We start from the raw sequence: 10,373 nt of genomic DNA on the forward strand, positions 1-10,373 counted from the left end.
GCCTTAGGGTACCATTACATTATGTTTTTATTTAATAAATTACTGATCTTGTCGACTTTCATTTATTTTACAAGAAATGACAGATTCTGTTACATTGTTTACAATACTTACATAATGTAGAAGATTGACTGTTCTAAAAGTGATCAAATATTATTTATTGGTTGTGGGTCATAACCGTAATGAATAGTTGAGAAAGTCCTTTCTCTGTGCTTACATTATGCAATTTTAAAAGGTAAGCCTAATTATTTGAAAAACAATATTTTATCTTTTTTTTTCACAAGAAAACTTTTTTGGGATCAATTGTGGAGTGTTTACAAAATGTTATTCCAAAAAGTGTTTGGCTGTATCTTCTCAAGAGGTTGATTGTGAATCCAGATGGAAATATTTCTGCAAGAAATTTCCTGTTCTGCGGAGATTTCTTTGTAATTTCCGCTGGATTTCTCTATAATTTCCTTGTGATTTCCGCATGATTCCATGTTAATTCGCTCTACATTACAATAATTTGTTTAGAAATTTGCATAACTTCTACTTTCATCATAATTATCTTGATGTGCTGCGATTCAAAACTGACAAAATGACAATTTTTCAGTTACACTTTTTCAATTACACTTTTTTAATCACCTGTGTGGAAACTGTTGAGTTGACCTTATCTATGTGGGCTTAAAAATACTACTTATGGATATATCATACATTGTAAACAAGATGTATTATGTGATTAAATAAAGAATAAAATAGAGTTGACCATGGCCTCCTAAGTGTTATAAAGCTTGGTGTACAGCTCTTTTACAATAAGATACGTAACATATAGGTATTGTATTTTGTAAAATTCAATTATTTTGTTGTAAAATTAATTAAATGAAATGAGTGACAAAAATGACAGCCTGTTGCACAATTACAGACGAAAGTGCATCGAATTTCATCGATAATTTGATGTGTTAGAGTTTACTTACTCAAGTCGTTTAATTAATTAATAATTAACTTTTTTTGTATTGATGTATTGACACAATTAACTTAATGCTACCTAAAATAAAATATCATAAAGCAAAATAAAAGCTTTAACGGGCTACTATCTTTATGCCACAACAGGCTTTAAAGTTTTATTTGAAAAAGTCGTGCAAAATGTTGCACTACATTGAGCAATTTTTTACCAACAGTTGTAAATATTTAACGGCTAAAAAGAAACAAAGTCGTAAAACCTAAATGTCAGTTATTTTATGTTCTGTAATCGAAGACATAACAAATCAAAAAATTCACACTAATGGTTGTTTCTTTACACTCACTAAGTGTGTTTGATAAATATGTCATAAATTTCAATTAGCCCAGATGAGAAGTGTGGTGTTTGACAAGGATTTGACAAACCTGTCAGTTTTTGAGCAGCGACATCTCTTTAGTATCTGTGAATTTGTCCGCTAGGAATCCTACGACGCAGTTCTCACATAAATCGCCATTTTTTCAAAAGCAGCGATTTCTAAATAACAACATGAAATTTTTGAAACGTTAACTCATTAATGCACTCTCACATCAAAATACTATCACATAACATGTTACGTTACGTAGAAGTAACTAATTTAGAAACTATCATGCGTTCAAATGAAAACTTCGGCTGAGTAGGCGGTGAAAAAAGTAAACCATTTGGAGCGGTGTAAATTTTTTGCCGTTTAGCACGAAAGACATTTGTTTATCGGCACATGATTGAACATGTTTGTTTTCAGCAAAGGGTGTCCTTACATACTTGCTTCGAGAATTAATCGTTAGTTATTCTATTTTTAATGTAAAACATTCCACAGAAAGAAAAAATAGAAAGACTTTTTGTTTATAAATTTTAGGTTAGCTGTCAGCATGCTCTAATTACAACTGTCATTTACATTTTAAAAAAGCAAAACAATTGACGGTTTCCAACGCCTTCCCAGCCCAGGATTTTATTTGGACGCCCGATATATTAATCACTTGAAAAGGAAAATACTAAATAAGAATACAAACATAATGTTGGGTTTTGTAAATATGTAGTTACTTTTAGTTGTTTCATTTTTGTTTGGTTTTGTTCGGTTTAGTTTTAGCGCATAGTTTAATTTAGTTTTAAAATTTCAATTCGAAAATAGTTGCACCCTCTGTCATTGGTTATTGCGCGTTAACCGATTCACAATTTCGTGCAAAATCGGGGTTGACGAAACCTCCCCTACCGGTGAGGGACATTTTTGGAAGAAAGAGAGACTTCGAATTTGACCGTCTTAGTGAAAACACATAGTTTCGTAACCATCGTCTCGTGTCGTGAAACCCACTTAATTGAAGTGGCACCGAAGTCCAAAATTATCGTCGAATTCCACCCATGCCAATCGGTCCATGGTCTCTTCGCGGTCCTCATTAAAAAAGGTAAGTCAATTTTGATTTAACGAATTGTGGATCATGGGGAAAATCGAACAAAGCTCTTCATTTAGGTAGGCTTAAGTCAACTAAAACTGACTTAAGTGACCTGGAGACAAACACATAACAAAACAGGATCTTATCACCAGCTTAATTAAATTTAAATGATTTATGCCTGGTTTCTGGAACAGTGCAATAACTAACTGGCCGGTTAAACCGTTGCTATAGAAACGCTAGAAAGTAACCAATCACATTGTATCGCGCGTTCAAATGTAATCCTGGGCTGAGTAGGCGTTGGAAAAATTAAACCGTTTAGAACAGTGTAAAGATTGAATTTCCCGCCGTTCGTCGTTTGACACGAATGACATTTGTTTATGTTTAATCGGGACATAATTGAACATGTTTGTTTTCAGCAAAGGGTGTCCTTTGATATTTGCTTCGAGAGTAGGAATTGTTAAGTTATTCCATTTTTAATGTAAAACATTGCAAAGAAAGGAAAAAAATAAAGATTTTTTTGGCTCTAAATTTTAGGTTAGCTGTCAATATGCTCCAATTAATCTACGCTTTAAAAAACACAACAATTGACGGTTTCCAACGCCTTTCCAGCCGAGGATTTCATTTGAACGCTCGATATTTATCGTCGAGTTAACCAACTAGCCCGATAAAATTGTTTCCAGAGAAACCGGGCCTTAAGCGTCGTTTTCATGGTGGCTTTACAAGCGTGGCTCGCTCGGCTAGCTTGGCTTTAGGAGAGTCGTCTTCATTTTCATGGTGGCTTGCTACTTCAAGACAGCCACACCAACGCGCATGCGCTATTGAGCGAGCTAGCGTTGAACTGTCACATCAGCTGATTTGATTATGTAGTTGAGAGTTTGAGCGCATGCGCAAGCTTCCAAAGCCTGAGCGTGGCTTTGAAAAATAGAAATATTTCCTATTCTAGCAAAGTCCGAGCCACGCCGCGGCGTTTTTTAAAAGCTGTGCTCCCATTGGTCGAGCGGTTTCCAAGCCGAGCGAGCCACGCTTGTAAAGCCACCATGAAAACGACGCTTTAGTTCACTATTTTTTTAACGCTGCGCAGAATTTCGCAACAAAATACTCGTATTCACAGTTTTGAACATTTTGGACTACCAAATAACCTTAATATGTCGAGGAGGCAGAAACGTGGGCTGTAGTTTGTTATATGTCAACACTTAGAAATGTCATAAATGTCAAAGTTTGAATGGGTTAGTCATGTGACAGATGCAAAAGTGACAGTTGGAAATTTTCTGGTGCGGTGATCTGCCCCTAGGGATTCATTACCGTCGACCTCCACTCTACATGGTTTAACAAATACCCGAGGATTTCAAGAACGTTATTGACTGTTACGCTAGTGGTTATGCTAATTTTAAGAAAAGAACGTACCCCAATCAGACTCGAATCCATTACCAACTTCCAAATTGGACCTTACTTATATAACAATGATGAAGTAGATAAGTCAATAATGACAAAGGCCCTGTATAAACAGTATCCATTTGCAACAGACTGTGTTTTCCTAAACCGCAACTTCAAATAAGGATGTTGGTGTTGCTATTAACACGGCATTCAACAACACAAAGAATTTGTAATTAAAGTGGCCTTATCAGTAGATTCAATCATTCTAGTTTCAATGATGTTGAACAATGATAACCAGCCATCCACTTACAAAAGAGTGTCAAGAGACGAGCTACCAGTGCTTCCTAGTGTTGTTTCGCAACGCTAAAAGCAAGGAGATAGATACCAACGTAATAAAACGTTTTGTAACGAAGTGGAATAAAATAATTAATAATTTGCTTCGACGTTTACGGCGGGTGCTACCTCCTGGAAAAAGGGAAATATTTTTCTTCGCATCTTACATAACAATCGTTACACAATATCAATGACAATGACTGAAGATTATCCAATTTATGGATTGTCGAAATTTCTCCAGTCTTGACCTTCATTTGTGGCACTCCATCTGCATTTGTGTTTCTGCACGTGCCTTGTCGTTCTTCGATTTTTTTCCAGGTTAGAAAGCCACACACGCAGTGTCGTGCAGCACCCATAAAGCAAACAGAAGAATAGACGTAATGCAAATGAGTTATTAAACTTTTACTTTTTCATGGGTCCATTTGGGCGAACTTTCCCGTCGACGGTTACTGCAAGCGTGATTCACCATCGATGGTACTGCTGATGCTCGCCTTGACGCACCATCGATGGACGTGATAAAAATCAACGTAAGGTAATTAAGAGATTTACTGATTTACAACAGCTCCAAGCGTTTAGTCGCATTTTGTGCGATCGTAAAAGGCAAAAAATACTAAAATGGTACCGCACAAAAGTGCAATAGTACTCAAGGAAGAAGCCGCAAGGACTCGTCGAGTCGGCTCATGCTTACTGATAAATCAGTAAAATTGAGCCGAGTCGTATGGTGAAAGTGCTTCTTGAGGGCATCTCTATTTGACCTTAGCTCACGTGTGTTTATCTATTCTTTTCATTAGAAGAAATGTAAACAGATGGTTCGAATTTTCACTTGTTGACGGTAGCATAAACAAACGAGGAGGAAACACTAAGTCTTGATGAGTTGCGGCGTTCTGGTTCACAGAAAACAAAGAACCATTGTTGTTCGATCAGTTTTTGTTAATCAGTAGTACCGGTGATCGCGATTTGTCAAAATCAAATGGCTTGCCGAAGGGTTGTCACGATTCTTTGTCCTTTTCTAGATTTTTTAAGACAATAAATTATATGTAATCTGGCTCGGGTTTTCTAGCTGGGGCTACATAATTCTAAATAATTATCGGCAGAATGACATCGTATCGGATAGGCGTAGAAAGTGTTTATGAAACGAGTTAATAACAGACTAAATGGCCGAGGTGAAGGGTACTATCTTTGACCTATGACATTGCCGTTACGAGTAAAAAACGTTAAATAATTGGTATAATAGCCATGAAGGTCTCATTAAGTAATAAAAGTGGCATGAGAGGGCATAATTGGTCGATTCATATGGTATTTCGTGTTTAGGACACATCTCAACGAGAAAAAATACTGTCTTACTGTCAATTTTGACATTGTAACCATAAAAACGTATCGATTAAACGCAGACATGACTTTATACCGTCAGGTATTGGATTTGAGTCTTAGAATTAGAAAAAGTTTTGTTAAATCTTCTAGTGAACTATCAAAAAAAAAAATTGGGTACTTTACCTACTTCTGGAATTTTTGCGTTTTTTCTGGCTAGACAGCCTCAGGGCGTCCTCCTACACCGTTTTCCACCACTCAAACCTCGTGCAAATGAATTTTCCTTGCCTTGCAATAAGAGAGAAAAAAAGGGCATTTGCAGTATTTGCACAAGGTTTGAATGGTGGGAAACGATCTAGGAGGACGCCCTAAGCCTGTCTAGCCAGAAAAAACGCGAAAATTCCAGAAGTAGGTGAAGTAAACAATTACCAAAAAATTAAATGTCTCAATGAAAAAGGAAATACTATGTTAGTTTTTCTGAATATTAAATTTTCTGTTTTAGATAATGGTATGAACAAAAATATGTACAACAAAATTAAATAAAAAATTATTTGTTGCTGGACAACCCCAATTACGTTTTTAATTACCTTTAATTCAGTAGCGTACTGACAATTTTAACCAAAATTTAATTTATTTTTATTTCTAAAACGAAAAGACTTTTATTAGATAACTTTTTTGAGTACGAGTTCTTCTCATGCTCACCTATTACCAGTCTTTTTTTTTGTACTAGCATTTAAAAAACACCCTGTATATTTTTTAATAAAAAAAAAACCCAATTCTGAAATAAGTTTGGAAAAAAAATGGCGAGTATTCTTCGCATAAATTAATTCTGCGTACATAAATGACTTTTGGAGGTGAAATCAAAAGGAAAAGCTGTAGTTGCTAGCTTTTATATCGGTTAAATTTGAAACGTCAAAATTTAGCCGGGTAAATATCTATGTCTCAAAATTTACTCGCTTCTGAGTTTTTTGCAATCATTGTCAAAGATGTTGCAAATAATTCGTTATAAAATCTATTTGTTCATAATAATTCAGCAAATAATCATTCCGAATACCCCGCTTGCATGACAATAACCTGATTAAATTTTGACGTTTTTTGTCGCAACGTTTTGCTTAAGAAATATTTCTCGTAAATTTTCCACCCGTGGAAAATTTACTCGACATATTTCTAAGCAAAACCTTTTGACAAAACGTCAAAATTGAATCGGTTATTTTCATGTAAAGTCGGTACAGGTTGCAAAGAAGCAGGGGAAAAAAATTATGTTGGTAACATTTCTGGTAATTTACAATATTTATAGTTGGCGACGTTGCCGCTTCTTTCTTTCATGAGATTTGAAATCCCTGTCAAATTGATATAACGTTTACAAGGAGAACGTTTAATACACATAACCTAAAAGTCAGCAATTTGACAGTGCGTTTGACAGTTAAAAAAATGTAACTAGAATCCCGACGCACACCAAACAAGTAACTGTTGCAGTCGTTGCAAACATCGTTACATTAGGCAAATTTCTCAATGTCGGTTGCAAGATGCTTCTTTGCAACCTGTACCGACTTTACGTGGGATATTACTGTTGAATATTACTCTTTAAATGTATCTAAAAATTTTAGGTGTCGTTTGAAGAAATGTTATTTTTTATAATATTTTGTAAAGCAACATACTGAAGAAGTTTTATAATAATAGTAATTATGGTAATATTTATTGTCGAAACAAAAACTGAATATGCTGAATAAACTGTCTGTTTTGTTCCAATTAGCTTTGAAATGCCGTCAGATCATTTAAATTTATAATTAAAGGAGGCGATGACTTTAAAATTATATTGGCAACACCTTGATTTGTCAAAATGACGCTTTAAAATTCAATACAAAATATGAAACGGCGAGTTAACAGTTGTATCCAAGCCAGGTATTTGATACAACTGTTAACTCGCAGTTTCATATTCTGTAATGAATTTTGAAACGCCACTTTGGCAAACCAAATGAAGTTGTCAATGGTGTTGCCAATCTAATTGTAAAGTCATAGCCAACTTTAATTATAAATTTAAATGATCTCACGGTACTTAATTTAACAAATTTGCTGTCATTAATTATATCGAGTGTGTCAAAAAGGTCGGACACCAAAGAAGGTACACAATTTAGGGTAATCGTGGAACATGAAAACATTTTTTGTTTTTGCTTTTGGCCTTTCGTTAACGCGCAAGAGCTTTTGGAAGTTACAACTAAACTACCTGTAAAACTAAATGATCCTGTTATTGATGTGGAAACATACTCGTAATTGTATGTGTCAATTTTCAAAGGTGTCCTCAACAGATATCCAAAAATTCCAATGTCAGTTGTCAGCAATGTTGCAATAGCTTCAAAATTTATGGACAGCAAAGATTTTTTTAATTTAATAAAATTAGTGGTGGAATATTTATTTTACTTGTTGAATTAAGTGTTATTGATGATACTTAAATGATTCCTTCATTACAATCGAAGCAAATTTCCATAACTCCATGAGCAAATGGTTCTAGCAATAAATTGGTACTAGAGTTTTTGCTTTTATTTCAACATAGAATCATGTGATGCAAGTATTATGTACCATTTTTAATACACCCTGTATGTACTTTAATTAACAAATGCTATGTAATCTTTCATATTTGGGATAGGTCTAAAGGAGAAAATTCACTGTCACTTTTGACATTAAAGTTATGACCCGTCGACTTAGCTCAGATATGACTTTGCATGTAAATATCATAATAATTATTATAGATAACAAATACAGGTCAACAAAAGTTTGGCTCTTGGCTGATGGATACGCACTAGACAAACCACCCTCCCACTGGCGGAACTCACCGTTTCTCTTAGCGTTGAGATCATATACAGCCTGATGACAAGCCCTGATATATTGATCTTCAATGATAAACGAAGGTCTTATAGTTAATAGATTTGTGTCGCAGGGTGTATATACCTGACTACGATACCTGTAGCTATCTTTGTCATACAGAGATTCTGTCGGTTCCTCATCTGCACATCTCACGCGTCAAATTATTTGTGTCACACTATACAGGGTGTTTTCGAAGTTGAGGCGTTCCTTTTAACATGTGATAGTATGCGTTGTTCTAAAGAGTTTTAGCCAAAATCACATTAGTAAAATGTGTATGGCAATGGAGATAAAATAAGTTAATTTTTTTGAAATTTTTGAAACCGGTCCTACTCAAATTTGCGCTGATTTGTTAGAAATTAGAATTGACAAAAAAAAAAATCAAATCAGCATCAAAAATACTGTCAGAGTTGTAATCTAATTAGTCGGAATGGCCCTATCATTACGAAAATATTGAGCTCACAGATGTGTTGCTAATGTATGGGCAATGTTATCACTTATCACGTTATCAGAATGCAGCTGCGGCGTCCAGAAAGTACGCAGCGCGATTTCCAGAAACACACCATCCTGAGCTACGTCAGTTATTATTAATCTAGTACAGCGGAGAAATAAGTTACTTCCCATTTACACAGAAACTCAGTAAATTCTCAGTTGTGACGTCATAACTCACTTAATATAATGCGTTCCTTTTACTTGGGTTAAGTGAGTTTCAAGTGAGTTTTCTCACATCATCTGCAGTCTGCACCGCTTCCAGACCGTGTACTTTAGTGAGACTTGTTTACCCACATTGTTTACGCTTTGGATGCGCGGTCCTTTACAAAGTGAACAATGACGTCATTATGTGAGTCTTATGTGAGTCTGCTGTGCTCATCTCAGTTGCAAATGGGTAGCGACTTAGGCAGGACCGCACTCAAAATTTTAGAAAAGAATAAAAATATACAATCAATTATCTCCGTTAATATAAACATTTTACTAAGACAATATAATTCATGTATCACGTGATCATGAATAATCCAATGAAAACGCGTAAAGTCCTTAGTTGCATGGCTATCACAGCGACAATAAAAAACAAAAAATTATTATCTTATTTACTTTCGTCGTTACGATTTTCGATCGAAATAAATTTGTCAGTTTGACAAATAAATGAATAATTTTGTATTTCATTCATTATATTGTCTCATCGAATATAACACGTGGTATGATTAATCATCGATGATATTAAATTCGTGAAATTGAAGCAGGACATTTCACTGGTCCTTCGGACTCGTGAAATCTCCAGCTCAATTTCACTCATAATGTCATCGATAATAATCATACCACTAGTTACATTATATGTAGCTGAATATTTAGGCAAAAATTCTTAAGAATAATGTATAGTACCTCAACTTCGAAAACATCCTGTATATTAACACTTTCCTTCTACTTAGTAAACTACTTAACGCGGCTAAGTTACAAAAAAAAAATACATACATATGTAACAAACTGGGATAAATTTAAATCGTTAGAATTAATGTTGTGTTTTTAGTTTAAAAAAATTGCTGAAACCAACATCAATTTTGAGTGTTCTCTTTACAAATATTTTTTTGTCAAACAAATTACAATTTCATATCAAATAATCGTCTACAGAAATGTATTCGTAAGTTCGTAAAATATCAAAGTGTTAAAACAATAATTATCGGGTACTTAGTGACTATTTCAAAAGTGATTCTCTAAAAGCATCATATGCATATTAGACTTTAGAAGAATTTGCTTTATTTCTACTAAACACTGTCAGCACTAGGTAATGAATAATTCTCCAAAATAGTCATATTCTTCATATCGAGATCATCATCTGTATTTACATTTAAGATAACAACTATGGATTTTATTGTAACCAAATATGTTTCAATCACTAAGTGATCGTCTACAAGTGTGAAAAAGTTAAATTCACAAAAATAATCTCGACAGAAAATGTAAACTTCAATTAATCAATGAACACTAACATGTAGTGTGATTCTTAAATAATTTCATACATTAAGTAGGTAACACTTCATACCTATTTGCAATATATTAAATCAAGAAAATTTGCACGCAATGTTGATGTCAGAGTAATAAGTATCTGTCGACTGAAGCTCAGACGTGACTTTCTAATATCTAATCTA

This window comes from Tenebrio molitor, chromosome 2 (genome assembly GCF_963966145.1).
Source record: "Tenebrio molitor chromosome 2, icTenMoli1.1, whole genome shotgun sequence".
In the NCBI taxonomy this organism is placed as follows: Eukaryota; Metazoa; Arthropoda; class Insecta; order Coleoptera; family Tenebrionidae; genus Tenebrio; species Tenebrio molitor.